The 16681-nt window shown below is 38.8% G+C and overlaps 1 protein-coding gene across 3 annotated transcripts in view; it reads right to left on the bottom strand.

Moving 5' to 3' along the window:
* exoc4 (exocyst complex component 4) overlaps window positions 1-16681 on the bottom strand; it is a 537075-nt gene that overhangs the window by 228636 nt on the left and 291758 nt on the right. The gene's annotated exons all lie outside the window — the stretch shown is intronic.

The raw sequence follows: 16681 nt of genomic DNA, 5'->3' as shown, positions 1-16681 counted from the left end.
TAGCAGGGCTATGAAGACAGGACATCTATGGGTTTATATTTTAGAATAATTATATACAAACTTCTGATGAGCAGACTCTTAGGCATACTATTATGGCATAGTATCACACTTGATGAAAGATGAATATTAAATGAATATGTTTATTTCTTTTTTAAATTAAAAATAAAAAATTCTTTGCTATGCGTGTTATTACTTATATGATGGACCATATTATTCAAAAGAACAGTAAAACATGATGTTCAAAACTTTCCTGAAATCAGAATTTAAATCCAATTACCTGGCAACATACGAATAAATAATTTAAAAACTCTCCCTCTCTCTCCACATATACCTGTTAAGCAAGTTCTTGATTGAACATACAAGGCAAATGTTCCTCCCATTTGCTTTTACAAATAAAGAGTTCTTATTAAAAAAAAATTAACAATATGATACTATGAAACAAGGACCAAAAACAGTTATGTTGGAACAGTTGTTTCTTGGAAATGATCAGTGATTTGCAAATAAGAAAAAGCTGCCATAAAACTCCATAACACTGCTAACGGTATTACATGTTATTTAACCCAAAATAGGAAATTTTACATGGTGTTTAAAAAAGAGAATTCGGACATGTATACAGTACAACCAGAAACAGTTCTACAGTATCACCATAAAATTAGGAAAAAAAGTTCCATAAGCTATGTCACTGACAAGAACTTCAACTTCCAAGAAATGTAATTCTTAAGTAGTTGAAATAGAGCAGATATTAGAAGGCAGCAATAAGGTTAATGTGAGGCTGTCTGGAATGTCACATTTTTAATCATAAACAAGCCAAATACCAAAATGTAAACGTTCAGGAAGACAAACATCCATTATTCCCAAACTGTGAATATTAATCAGCAAAACATGAAATGTTTAAAGTAGGTATTCCAAATAATTTGCTATATTCTTTTCAATTATTTGCATGTTTTAAAATAATTTGGCACATCTAAGAAGCTACTGTACATAAAACCAAAGTGAACGGCTGTCTTCTCATAACGTTTACAAAATCCAGTATCACCTTTATGGAACTCTTGGGTTATTTTGGTGGCTTTGTCAATTAAAAGTAAACCAGCTCTATATTATGTTTTTAGATATACAATATGCTGATTTGATCAAATATATATATATATACAGTAATCCCTCGCTATATCGCGCTTTGACTTTCGCGGTTTCACTCTATCGCGGATTTTAAATGTAAGCACAACTAAACATATATCACAGATTTTTCACTGGTTCGCCGCTTTCTGCGGACAATGGGCCTTTTAATTTAGGTTACATGCTTCCTCAGTTTGATTGCCCAGTTGATTTCATACAAGGGACGCTATTGGCGGATGGCTTAGAAGCTACCCAATCAGAGCATGTATTGCATATTAACTAAAACTACTCAATGCTATAAGATATGCTTCCCGCGCTGTGCTTGTTTGCTTCTCTCTATCTTTCTCACTCTCTGCCTGACGGAGGGGTGTGAGCAGAGGGCTGTTTGCACAGAGGACACGGACGCTCCTCTACAAAATGCCGCTTTATCGCGGTGCTTCTGTATACTTAAAAGCATGTATTGATTTTTGATTGTTTGCTTTTCTTTGCGAGCGCTCTCTCTGACATTCTCTGCTCCTGACACGCTCCTTTATGACGGCGCTCCTTTGAAGATAAGGTATGTTTGCTTTCTTTTAATTGTGAGAAAGAACTGTCATCTCTGTCTTGTCATGGAGCACAGTTTAAACGTTTGACTAAAGGGTGTTATTTCATGTCTAGAGGGCTCTAATAATGTTAACAGGGTGGGAGAGTTTATAAGGGCTTAAAATATATAAAAATAACTACACAAACATATGGTTTCTAAAGTTTTGACTTTATATAGTTACATTTAGTCATCATTGCATAACTTTTTCTTTACCATAGAAATTTAAAGACTAAATTCAACTTCCATTCCTACCAAAGATATTTCTGGGGACTAAATAGAACCTACTTATATCCAAATTTGAGCTACTGAGCTGTCGCCTGCCTGCCTGAATAAGTCACCCTTGTTTCACTCTTCGCTTTTTTACCGTTCATTTAATCATGGCTGGTGGCTGAAAATTTATAAAATGGAAGGAGGATTACACTGAGTATGGCATTAACAAAACAATTATTGATGGCGAATCGATTATTCATAAAGATTCAATTGGTGATCTGTTTTTCTGTGTTAACCTCACATTTTTTCATACTTCTTCTCAAACAAAGGGGGTGCGAGGGTAAAATGAATCGGGAAGCGCTGTGGAAGTGCTTGGAATTGAAAGTGTGATTAAATGCGTGAAATTTTAATGCGTTATGGAGCACATGCATCGAAGCTTCTCAGCTGTGCTTGTGCTAAGAAAAGGAAACATTTAAAGGTAACAAGATTGTCAATGTAACCTTTTGTAAGTAGAGCCTGGAGGATTCAGTGTGGAGAAACTCTAGAGACAGTGTGTGTATTAACTTGTGGATTTTTCTGTGAGTATTTGGTAGCAGCGTTACAAAGTCACTTCTGTAAGACTGCGTTAGCTGCGGAGCTCAGCTCAGAGCGAAATGAGGTGAATGGGACGGGAGATGATGACGTGACTCCCCCACCTGCCTTAAATGTCAATCCCCCAACAAACACAGTCTCTCGGAATTTGGATAAGCACAGCCCTTCACCTGCAATTTTAAATTAGTTACAAAGTGATCAAAACTCTCGTTTATATCCTGCGTCTTCTCATTAAACTTGTATCCCGCATTACCCGTGTGCATGACAAATGCCAGAGGCAGCCTGTCTATGAACTTAATTTAAACTTTAGGTTTACACCATGCTTTGCTTCCGAAGTAGCAGCACTCATGAATATGGTTGTATATGTCACTCGCTCGCTTCTTATTGTTTCGCTGCCTTCTCAATTATATAATGCATGTTTTCTTCAGCGCTTTTTGGAGCTCTTCCTGGTTTTCTATTGTTTAATTTCAGGTGACTACCTGTTGAAGCTCATCGAGAGAATGCCAAGAGTGTGCAAAGCAGTAATCAGAGCAAAGGGTGGCTATTTTGAAGAAACTAGAATATAAAACATGTTTTCAGTTATTTCACCTTTTTTTGTAAAGTACATAACTCCACATGTGTTCATTCATAGTTCTGATGCCTTCAGGGAGAATCTACCATTGTAAATGGTCATGAAAATAAAGAAAACACATTGAATGAGGAGGTGTGTCCAAACTTTTGGCCTGTACTGTACATACTGTATATATCAATACTAATAAAAGGCAAAGCCCTCACTGACTGACTGAATGACTGACTCACTCATCACTAATTCTCCAACTTCCCGTGTAGGCAGAAGGTTGAAATTTGGCAGGCTCATTCCTTACAGCTTATTACAAAAGTTGGGCAGGTTTCATTTCGAAATTCTACGCGTTATGGTCATAACTGGAACCTATTTTTCTCCATATACTGTAATGGACGTTAGCTCAACGGCCGTGGGGGGCGGAGCTGCGTGTGACATCATCACGCCTCCCACGTAATCACGTGAACTGACTGTGACCGCAGTACGTAGAAAAGAAGGAAGAGCTCCCAAAGATTGCTTTTCTCCTGGACAACTATACGTTGCATTCTCAAGAGTGAGCTCGTGCAGCTTCGTCATATTACAACCGTAGTGCAGCCAGAAACTTTTAAGTGGCGGGTCTTAGCTAACATTAAATAAAGCCGTGGACATCGCAACATCACACAAGATCACTTCCATGCATCAAACCTGTTCAAAAAACGCATTACACAATTGACAAGGTGATGGCTTTATATGTCGTTCGTTTAGAAAACAGCAGAGAAGCGATGTAAAGGCTTTTTCACAAAAAACCAGCGGAGCGTCTTATATGAACAGGCAGTCAGCTAAAGAAGGGAATCAATCTATACTAATAAAAGGCAAAGCCCTCACTCACTCACTCACTCACTGACTCATCACTAATTCTCCAACTTCCCGTGTGGGTGGAAGGCTGAAATTTGGCAGGTTCATTCCTTACAGCTTCCTTACAAAAGTTGGGCAGGTTTTATATCGAAATTCTACGCGAATGGTCATAACTGGAAGCAGTTTTTCTCCATTTACTGTAATGGAGATGAGCTTCAACGCCGTGGGGGCGGAGTTTCGTGTGACATCATCACGCCTCCCACGTAATCACGCAGTACATAGAAAACCAGGAAGAGCTCAAAAAAGCGCTTAAGAAAACATGCATTATATAATTGAGAAGGCAGCGAAACAATAAGAAGCGGCGGTGACATATACAACCATATTCATGAGTTCTGCTACTGAAACAAAGCACGATGTAAACCTACACTTTAAATTAAGTTCATAGACAGGCTGCCGCTGGCGTTTGTAATTTAGTGCCTGCCCATATAAGGCCGTCCGTCAGCGGCAATCCAATAGCAAACTGCCACGGGTAAATATTCACGGGTGAAGGACTGTGCTTATGGAGAGGAAGATGAGATGGTCAGGGTGGTGTTTGACACAAACTCAGCGAAACTGCGAGAGAAAGTTTTAAGTGCCAGGACTAAGGTAACATTAAATACAGCCACGGACATAGCACGAGATGGCACCAGCACAGCTGGGAACCTTCGATGCATGTACACCGAGCGCTCACGGAACTGACGAGTGCACAGATAAAAGGCAACAGTTCCAAAGAGCGCTGAACAAAAACCGAATTACACAATTGAAAAGGCAGCAAAAATATGAAGCGCCTGATAAGCATATTCATAAATCCAGCTACTGCGGAAACAAAGCACACGGTGGAAAAAGTCAATGTCCCGCTAAAGGAAGACAGTGTAAAAACCCGTGCATGCAGTGTGTCAGGTCTCAGATAAAGAAGAAGACGAGCTGTTTATTGATGCAGTAAGAAACGAATCGATGAATGAAACCTGTCATCTTTACAACGATTGACAAACACGGAATGTAACTTGAACACAACACATCCTACAAATACGAACCTGATTGAAAGAAATAATGATAATCAAATCCTTGATGACAGCAACACTCAGTAACACTCACAAAACAAATACTGTATATTGACAGTCATGTTACGTTATTTTTAAAATGTTCCCTTTTCTTTTTCTACCTTTTTAACACACTACTTCTCGCTGACACGCGGCGGTATATATATATATATGTATATATATATATCCCGCTCTACATACTCGAATAATGGATACTTTATTCGCCATCAATGATTGTTTTGGTAAAGCCATACTCAGTGTATTCATTAGATGAACGGTAAAAAAGTAAGAGCGAGGGGAGGATGACTCATTGAGGCATGCAGGCTGTAGTCGCGTCAACTCTATCTGAATTGCGCGATCACATTTGAAAAACATATCTTTTCAAGTTCTATTTAGTCCATATGTGTCAAACTCAAGGGCATGGGCCACATCCGCCCGGTGTAATTATATCCGCCCGAGATCATTTTATATACTGTATTATTGTTATTAAAGCCCGGTATATGAAGCGCTGGTAACACAATAAACTACAGATCCCATAATGCAGCGCTTCAGCTGCCTTGCATCAGGGTAACCTGAATGCAATTCAGAAGATACAGAAAACAGCATAATTAAATAAGAATCTGACACTTCAGCGGACGTTTTAACCCGTGCACAATCACAAAGTGATTTCAAGTGAAGCTGCTTTTATGGGAGACACAAATGCACCAGTTCACCTTGCCCCACTTTCCCTGTTGCCAAGTACTGTTAAACCAAGTCGTCACTACGGTGTTCCCAAATACGCACTTTGCTGATAAACTGAGCGCACTGCGCACTGAGTTTGCACGGCACTTTGGTGACTTTGATGAACAAAAAAAGTCCGTCTACATGCGGCTCGAACCTTGTGCATGTTTGGTAGCACATATCTGTGTGAGAAGCTCTTCTCAGTGATAAAGACTAACAAAACAGCACACAGGAGTCGCCTCACTGATGAGCACCTGCAATCCATCCTGAGAATCTCCACAACACAGAACCTCACAGCAAACAGAAACGAACCTGTGGCCAAAAAAAGATGCCAGGCGTCCAGCTCTAAAATGACATATGAGCAAAGACAACTGAATGATTTGATTTGTTATTGCACGTAAGAGCGGGAGTCAACCGTTTTAACAAACAGTGTATTGCACTGATACAAAATAGCTGTGTGTGTATATATGTAGATATGTATGTATATGTATATATATGTTTATATATGTGTGTGTGTATATATGTATATATATATATATGTATTTGTGTGTATATATGTGTGTGTATGTATGTATTTGTGTGTATATATATGTGTGTATATATGTAGATATATATGTATGTATATATGTGTATATGTATAGATATATATATATATATATGTTTATGTGTGTGTGTGTAAATATATATATATATATGACAACAACACTCATCACTCACAACAGTGACAAAACAATTACATTGACAATCAGGTTACGTTATTTTCAAAATGTTTCCTTTTCTTTTCATTGCTTCTTTAACACACTACTTCTCCGCTGCGAAGCGCGGGTATTTTGCAAGTAAATATCTATATAATCGTAATAAACGAACAAAAAATAACGTACAAGCCGCGGATTAAATAAAGGAAATGGGTACCTGAACAGTAAAGTAAGTCTCGAATAGCTACACAATAACTATAAGAATCGTAATAAACTAACAATAAAACAGTACAGAACCGCGAAGCAAGGAGAAACAATGGCCTTATATGGCGTTCGTTTATAAAGCAGCGGAGAAGCTGTGTGAAGGCAGCTACACAAAAAAACAGCAGAGCACCACACTCTGAATGTATTCCCGACATCACTGTTATACCCTCTGATCTCCCATTTCAATTAAAATGCCTCAAATTTCCAGTAAGGCTCTGCTTCGCGATGACAATTAACAAGTCTCAGGGACACACCCTACAAAAGGTTGCCATTGATTTGAGGCAACATTGCTTTCCTACTGGACAAAACTATACGTTGCATTCTCAAAAGTATACAGTGGGATGCAAAAGTTTGGGCAACCTCGTTAATAGTCATTATTTTCCTGTATAAATCGTTGGTTGTCACGATAAAAAATGTCAGTTAAATATATCATATAGGAGACATACACAGTGATATTTGAGAAGTGAAATGAAGTTTATTGGATTTACAGAAAGTGTGCAATAAATGTTATAATAATTTAGTTGTATGAAATTAAATCAAATGTGAAAAACTGGGAAATTTGGGAACCCTTGTAATTTTCCTGATTTGAATGCATATAACTGCTCAATACTCATTACTTGCAACACCAAATTGGTTGGATTAGCTTGTTAAGCCTTGAACTTCATAGACCAATCATGAGAAAAGGTATTTAAGGTGGTCAATTGCAAGTTGTGCTTCCCTTTGACTGTCCTCTGAAGAGTGGCAGCATGGGATCCTCAAAGCAGTCCTTTCTGCACTCACGCCACAAACAGAGTCCCTTGTTGTATGCAAATGCTCATTTAGACAAGCCAGAGTAATTTTGGAACAAAGTGCTTTAGACTGATGAAACAAAAATTCAGTTATTTGGTCATAACAAAAAGCGCTTTGCATGGCAGAAGAACACTGCATTCCAAGAAAAGCCCCTGCTACCTACTGTCAAATTTGGTGGAGGTTTCATCATGCTGTGGGGCTGTGTGGCCAGTTCAAAGACTGGGGCCCTTGTTAAATTCAAGGGTCAGATGAATTCAACCCAATATCAACAAATTCTTCAGGATTATGTTCAAGCATCAGTCAAAAAGTTGAAGTTACACAGGGGTTGAATATTCCAACAAGACAATGACCCAAAACAGTTCAAAATCTACAAAGGCATTCATGCAGAGGGAGAGTACAATGTTCTGGAATGGCCAACACAGCCCCTGACTTGAATATCATCGAAAATCTATGGGATGATTTGAAGCAGGCTGTCCTTGCTTGGCAGCCATCAATTTTTTTTTTTTTTATTTTATTAATTTTATTGGAATCCATACAAAGCAATCAAGTTTTTACAAAAAGAAAAATTGAGTTAAGAACAGATCAATCCCCACCCCTGAGAGAGAGAGCAAGCTAAACGGCGTAAAAATTAAGGCTTGTAAACATACCTAAATTAATAAATTCTCTGTACTTCATGAACTTATTTTAAAATATTACTGATTAGATCCTGCCATGTTTTGAAAAAAGTCTGTACGGATCCTCTAACTGAGTATTTGATTTTTCCAATTTCAAATAATATAACACATCGTTTCCCACTGACTTAAAGAGGAGAGTTTGGGTTCTTCCAGTTTATCAGAATAAGTCTGCGTGCCAAAGTGTAGTGAATGCAATCACAGTTTGTTTGTCTTTCTCCACTTTAAGCCCCTCTGGAAGAACCCCAAACACAGCTGTTAATGGGTTAGGAGGGATTGTGAGTCCAAGGCTGTCTGAGAGGTAATTAAAATTTTTGTCCAGAATAATGTTAATTTGGTGCAGGCCCAGAACATGTGACCCAGTGAGGCTGGGACTTGGTTGCAACGTTCGCAGGTTGGATCATGCCCTGGAAACATTTTGGAGAGTTTTAGTCGAGACAGATGTGCTCGATATATAATTTTGAGTTGTATAATTGTATGCTTTGCATATGGAGCTTGAGTGAATTCTCTGCATTGCTACTTTCCACTCCTTTTCTGATATATTAATTGAGAGATCTTTTTCCCAGTGTCCTCTTGGATCTTTGAAAGGGAGGGATTGTAAAATGATTTTATATATTGTAGAGATGGAGTCTAAGTCCTTGAGATTGAGCAATATTTTTTTCCAGCATGGATGAGGGTGCAAGATGAGGAAAATCTGGAAGGTTCTGTTTAACAAAGTTCCTGATTTGAAGATAGTGAAAGAAATGTGTAGCTGGAATGTTAAATTTGGAATGTAATTGTTCATAGGATGCAAAGACGTTGTCTATATAAAGATCTCTAAGCAAGTTAATTCCAAAATTTTTCCAGATATTAAAACTGCATATGTTTGTGAAGGTTGAAAGAGGTGGTTCTCTTGCAGAGGTGCCACAGATAGAAGCTTCTCCGTCTTAAAATGCTTTCTACATTGGTTCCAGATTCTAAGTGAGTGGAGCACAATTGGGTTATTTGTATATTGCCGATAACGTGTGTTTTTTTTGGAGCACAGAGCAAGGAATACAAAGACGTACTGCAGGATTTTACTTCTATTGCGGTCCAAGCCTGTGTATGTTCTTCTATTTGTGTCCAGGTTCTTATCGCCTGTATATTTGCTGCCCAGTAATAAAACTGGAAGTTAGGTAGAGCCATGCCGCCTTCTGCCTTTTGTCTTTGTAGGGTCTCTCTTTTGATGCGTGGATGTTTTGAATTCCAAATAAATGAGGTCATTGTTGAAGAATGATTTATTAATTTATATTGGAATGTGTTGAAATAAAAAAGGAGCTTACGAAGAATATTCATCTTAACAGTGTTAATTCTTCCAGCTAGTGTGAGATGAAGGGTTGACCATCTATGCAAGTCTTGTTTAATTTTTTCCATGCAGACGTGAAATTTTGTTGATAAAGAGCTTTATGTTTACTTGTGATGTTTACCTGGGTATTTAAACTGTTTTGCAATGATAAAAGGTAGGGTGTCTAATCTAATATTATATGCTTGAGAATTCACTGGAAAGAGTACACTTTTATTCAGATTAATTCTGAGACCAGAGATCTTTTGAAATTCTGTGAGTGCTGTTAAGACTGCAGGCACAGAATTTTCTGGGTCCGATATATACAATGCAATATCATCTGCATATAATGAGATTTTCTGTTCCAGTCCTTCTCTGCTAATCCCCTTTATCTGATCAGTATTTCGACAATGTATTGCCAGTGGTTCAATGGCAATTGCAAACAGCAGCGTGACAAGGGCATCCTTGTCTAGTGCCACGTTCTAGTTTAAAGTAGTCTGAGCAAATGTTGTTGATGCAAACTGAAGCTTCTGGGTTAGTATACAGTAATTTAATCCATGCACAAATGTTCGGCCAAACCCAAACTTCTCCAACGTAGTAAAAAGGTATTTCCATTCAATCATGTTGAATGCTTTTTCTGCATCCAATGATAATAATATTTCTGGGGTGTTTGATTTAGTTGGTGAGTATATTACATTAAACAGGTGAAGATTTGACGATAAGTGTCAGCCCCTAATAAATCCAGTTTGGTCTTGTGATATTACCAAGGGGAGCACTTTCTCCATCCTTCTAGCTATGATTTTAGAGAGTATTTTAACGTCGTTATTCAGAAGTGAAATTGGTCTGTATGATGCACATTGTAATAAGTCCTTATTTTGTTTTGGAAAAACAGTGATTAGTGCTTGGCGAAAGGTTTGAGGAAGAGATTGGTTACCTCTGGCTTCTGTAAATGTTGCTAATAGGAGGGAGCTAGCTGAGCGGAGAATTTCTTGTAAAATTCTGCAGGGTAGCCATCAGGGCCTGCTGGTTTCCTGCCTTGGAGTGACTTTATAGCATCTAGTAATTCTGATAACGGCAGTGGTTTATCAAGTTCCTCCACACTAAAAGCGTCTATTTGTGGTACAGTGAACCCTCGTTTATCACGGTTAATCCGTTTCGGACTCTACCGTGATAAATGAATTTTCGCGAAATAGGATTCTTTTTTTATAAATCGAATATTTTCGCAGTTAGAGTATAGAAAACCTGTTTACCTTCTAAATATGTTTTTTAACATTATTAGAGCCCTCTAGACATGAAATAACACCCTTTAGTCACCATTACACTTGTATTACCCAATATATTAGACAAAATAAGAGAAAATAAGACATATTAGACGTTACAAATATCATATTACTATGCTTTCGCCTTTTAAGGCTAACGACTTTTATCCTCAATTTTTGTGCGCTCCATGTGTACATCAGGGATGTAAGTGTAGGGAATGAGAACATCAAAGTGTCCATTAATAACATCTCCCGAAAACCTAAGTTTTTTTTTTATCCCCTGAAGTGCCTGTCCAAAGTCGTACAATGTCAGCTTGAATCTGTACCGCTAAAGACGGAGTTTCATGCAATAAATAAGCTATAGATGAGAATAAGCAAGCACCATCTCGCCTGATATTTACTACGCGGTGAGGCATTTGTACTCCATCAACATTAATTATTTCCAGAGACACAATTTTGTCTATTTTTCCAGTGCATCGCACACAAAAGCAAGGGAACGATGAGAGCACCAGAACTCTGCTCATATCGCGTCGCTTCGTACCTTAAGCCGCAAGTAGTAAGTCTGTAATAAGAGGAATATCGCTACGCTTTGCACTCACGGGACAGAAGGACAATCTCGAGCGCTTTTATAAATATAGATTATTGTACTGTACATTTAATTGCACACAAACACACACAGTTCTTATACACAACCACTAACCTATGAAGGCACGACCTCAGTAGGAGAGTCTTCAGAGGTGGTGCAGTATCTTCAGCAGGTGCATTGTTGTCTTCTTCCGCTGAAGGAGTACTAGGAGTAGGCAGTGGGTGTCTGGGTGCGCAGCTGAAGAACATCTTGATAGGCAGTTGCTGGCGATGTCTTTTCATATGCACGAGGAGGTTTTTGTAGGGTATTGCCATCTTTAATCATATCCAAGAGTTTCACCTTCTCCTGGATAGTAAGCATCTTCCTCCGGCGCTTTGTTTTATTGTCAGAAGGCTTAGAAAAAGCAGCACGTAGTGCTGTAGTGACGTAAGCGTGTATGAGAAAAAAATCGCGATAGAGTGAAGCAGCGAAAGTCGAAGCTTGATATAGCGAGGGATCACTGTATCCAAAAATGCATTGGATTGTGTATTGTCTTCTTTAAACTCCGTAGTATATAGGGATTTATAATAGTCTCTGAAAGTGTGCATTATATTTTTCCGTTCGTGTTGGTGATTACCGAGATTGCGTTGTGCACTTCCTGTTTGTGAATTTGTTGAGCTAAAAACTTATCAGCTTTCTCTCCATGTTCATAATAATGATGTCTGTATTTGTAGATTAGTTGTTCAGTTTCTTTAGTTGTCAAGAGGTTTAATTCTGAATGTAGAGTCTGCCTCCTCCTATGTAGAGTCTCGCTTGGTAGTCTGGCGAGCTCTTTATCTATTTTAATAATTTCACTTTTTATCTCTGCTGCTTTCTTGGCTTCAGATTTATTTATGTGGGAAAGGTATGAGATATTCTGTCCTCTTAAGAAGGCCTTAAGAATTTCCCAGAGTATTCCTGCAGAGATCTTGGTTGATGTATTTGTCTCTAGAAAGAATTTCATTTGTTTGGATATAAATTCCGTACCATTCTTATCAGCTAAAAGAAGCGGGTTGAGGTGCCATCTGCGAGGTGAGTGTATGGGGCTTAGTAATTTTAGCTCTAAGACGCGCACCATATATGCTTACATATATAATGTAGCAGTCTCCTTGGGTTGAATAGATACAGGATATCTCAGGATAATAAGCAAATAATATGAAAACAACACCGCTGCTAGCGGAGCTCCACTTCAGACGTCCATATCTCACATCGGACAAGACCAATCCAGCCATCAAATTTAACTGAACTAGAAAGATTTTGTATGGAAGAATGGTCAAAAATACCTCCATCCAGAATCCAGACACTCATCAAAGGCTATAGGAGGCATCTAGAAGCTGTTATATTTGCAAAAGGAGGCTCAACTAAGTATTGATGTAATATCTGTTGGGAGGCCCAAATTTATGCACCTGTCTAATTTTGTTATGATGCGTATTGCATATTTTCTGTTAATCCAATAAACTTAATGTCACGGCTGAAATAAAACTGTTTCTATATAGCATGTCATGTATTAAAAGGAAGTTGCTACTTTGAAAGCTCAGCCAATGATAAACAAAAATCCAAAGAATTAAGAAGGTTTAAGAACTTTTTCATATGACACACACACACACATTATATATATATATATATATATTGTCGCAGTAGGGGGCAGTAGCGCTCCCTTGAACCCTCAGGTACCACGCCAAACACCTGGTAAAAGTGCCACAATAATTCTTTTTATTATAATAATTACGTGCACTAAGCACCCTCCACTCCACACTATTCATAAATCAATACACAATAACAAATCAATAATCACAATCCTCCACTCCCAGACGCGTTGCCCTCCTACCTGTGGTGTTATGGGTCCACAGCTCGTTGAGTAAAGGCCATTTTTAAATAAATAATCAATGTGCTCGCGGCTTAGCGAGGGACGTTATATAGTGAGCCGCGGGACGATCCGTAGGGTGTGGGCGTTTCTCACCTAGTGCACAGGTGAGGAACTGCCCACATTCATGATTGTCCCGTGGCTAATGCTGCAGCTGCTGTGGCCCTCGTTATTTTAAAAAGAAGCGCGAGTCGGTTTTAAAGGAAAAAAGAAACGATCGGAGAGTGAAAGGAAAGGAGAGGACAGAGGTTACCGGGAGCAGGGGAGGAAAAGAAAGAAACGATGGGAGAGAGAAAGGAAAGGAAAGGAGAGGACGGAGGTTACCGGGAGCAGGAGAAGAAGCGGGCGGTGCGTGAGTGTGGTGAGCGCGCAATCGAGCGCTCGTGGACAGCTGCGTGGAAGCTGGGTGTTAGGCCGACACCCAGACGTTTGAGTTGAGGTTGCTCCCGCTGAGCGATCAGGTAGCGGGAGTGACCAGGGAAGGCGACTGGCCGCATGAAGGCCATGGAAAGGCAGCGGAAGTCGGGAGACTTGGTGGTGGGAATCCCCAACGTGAGCGACCTGGCCGTTGTGGGAAACCAAGTTCTGCGGGACTGGGATGAGTGCCATACCGAAGCCAGGGATCGGGAGGTCTCCAGTCTCGTGCGTGTGTTTCAGGAGGGCAGCTGCAGAGAGCGTCTTGCCTGCTGCGATGCCCAAACGGGATTAGCAGGTGAGACGCTAACAGAAGAGCACCAGATTTGTTGTTGGTTTTAAGACTGCTTCCAAGAGAAGATTTTAACCTCTGGTTTTAAAGGATTGTTTTTTCTATTTATTGGTTTTACTCCTCGTTTTCATTTAATGGATTATTTATTTATTTATTGAAGAACTTGGAGAGTACTGCACTATTTATGGAACACTGTTTTTGTTTTGTTGACTGTTTTTTAATAAAAGCACTGTTGCACTTTTTGTATACCTTCCCCTTGTTGGAATTATTTGCCTCCATTGACTAGCTCACTCGGTAACATTATCGACGGTGTTGGGTTCATGTGCTTCCAACAGCAAACGGAGTGTGGAGCCAGAACCCACATCGTCACACTACCACCCAGCTCAGCTCGTTGTCTGGGAGTTCCCATAGTCCTTTTATACTCCCTGACCCGGAGGTGTTTCTACCCAACAGTCCACAAGTCCTTATTCCTTCCAGGTCAGAGTAAATAGTCCTTTTCTTCAACCTGGAAGCCCGTCGCTCTTCCTATGACCAACTTTCTGGTCTTTGGTCCTCCCTGCAGCTCCCTCTTGTGGCCCCTGTGGTATCAAGCAGGGCTGAGGATAAAAACTACATAGTCCATGACTCCCTGCTGGTCTTAGGGGCACCTCCATACTGCAGGGAGGGCTCCATCTGGCGGCTTAGCCGGGATAAACTGCCGGGCAAAGTCCACTATATATATATATATATATATATATATATATATATATATATATATATATATATATATATATATATATATATATATATAATTATTGGCACCCCTGGTTAAGATGTGTTCTTAAGCTTCTAATAAATTCTGTTTTTTCCCAAAAAATATAGGCTCACAGCACAAAAAAGAGAAAAATCCATCCTTTAATTGAAGTACATTTATTCATTGGGGAAAAAAAAATCCCACATTAAGAAATCATTTTTTTTTTTACATGAAATCACGTGTGCCACAATTATTGGCACCCCTAATAATTCCTATAAAATAAATGTAATTGAAGCATTTTTGTAATTTCTAGTTATTTTTTTTAAAGGTGATCAGAGCAAATTTAAACTTAAATAGTAATTAATGACTTCCTTTGTCCCTGAGATATAAATATGACGTGACAGAGTCCTATTGCTCTTAGCCACTCTTCAACATGGGAAAAACAACAGAACATGCCATTCAAGTAAGGCAGATGTGTGTTGACCTTCAAAATTCAGGTAACGGCTACAAGAAAATAGCTACTCGCCTAAACCCACCTGTATCTACAGTCAGAGGAATAATAAAGAAGAGTAAAACTACAGGAACAGTGACAAACAAGGCTGGACGAGGACCCAAGTTTATCTTGCCACCACGCACAATGAGGAGGATGGTAAGAGAAGTAAAAAATTCTCCAAAGCTCACTGTTAGAGAACTGCACCAAAGAATGGCATCTTGGGGTCACAAAGTCTCCATGACAACCATAAGATGCTATCTCCATGACAACAAGCTGTTTGAGAGACATGCAAGTAAAAAGTATTTTATAACCTACAATCACAAATGTAAATGTCTGGAGTTTGTTAAGAAGTGCTGGGGCTTCAACTGGGACCATGTGCTTTCATCAGATGAAACTAAAATTGAGCTTTTTGGCAACAAACATTCTAAGTGGGTCTGGTGTAAATCCAAGAATGAGTATGCAGAAAAGCACCTCATTCCCACTGTAAAGTATGGTGTAAAATATGTGGTACTGTATGGCTGTTTCTGTTCCAAAGGCCCTGGGAACCTTGTTAGGGTGCATGGCATCATGAACTCCTTGAAATACCAGGACATTTTAAATCAAAATATGGAGGCCTCTGCCAGAAAGCTGAAGATGGGTCGTCATTGGGTCTTCCAGCAGGATAATGACACTAAACACATGGCAAAATCTACACAAAAATGGCTCAGCAGATACAAAATCAAGCTCCTCCCATGGCTGTCTCAGTCCTCAGAACAAAATGCATTGAAAACCTGTGGGGTGAGCTGAAGAGAAGAGGACCCAGGACTCTGGACGATCTAGAAAGATTGTGCAAAGAGGAATGGTCAAAAATCCATGTCTCTGTATTTTCCAACCTTGTGAAATGTTATAGGAGAAGATTAAGTCCTGTCTTGCTGGCAAAAGGGGGTTGTACAAAATATTAACAGCAGGGGTGCCAATAATTGTGACACACATGATTTCATGTAAAAAAAAAAAATGTGAGATTTATTTCCCAATTAATAAATGTTCTTCAATTAAAGGTTGGATTTTTCTCTTTTTTGTGTTGTGAGCCTATATTTTTTGGGAAAAAAATAATTTATTAGAATCTTAAGAACATATCTTAACCAGGGATGCCAATAATTGTGGAGAGTGCTTGTGTATAGTAAAGGGCACCTTCTTCACAAAAATCAATTATTCAAATGACTTTTCCTCATCCATGTTAGACTAACAACCACTGTATTTTTCACTAAAATATTTTATGCTTACTTATATTTCTTGGAATCTTTTCAGAGAGATTAGTGAATATTTAGTAATAAAAACAGTAATATACAGTAGTGCAAAAACAGTAATGTTTTGACAATTTCACTAAAAAGGTTAATATCTTACATAATTTAGTAGTAGTAGCGTAGTGTTGTAAGGAGAACAGTGAAATTCTTATGTGCATGTGCAGCCATTGTGGGTATCTTCATCAAAATACATAACTTAATGTTATGTAATGGAAAAGAACAATCAAAAGAGAGTATCTAAAATTGTCTTTGAGTCTATATATTCTGAGAGCAGGGCTGTTTTCTGGTAAGAGTTTGTTACAGTTACAGATAAACAACTTACATAAACAAT

The sequence above is a fragment of the Polypterus senegalus genome, chromosome 8 (assembly GCF_016835505.1).
Source record: "Polypterus senegalus isolate Bchr_013 chromosome 8, ASM1683550v1, whole genome shotgun sequence".
Classification (NCBI taxonomy): domain Eukaryota; kingdom Metazoa; phylum Chordata; class Cladistia; order Polypteriformes; family Polypteridae; genus Polypterus; species Polypterus senegalus.
Note: the sequence above shows the minus strand (reverse complement) of the source record. Positions and strands in the feature narration are given on the sequence as shown.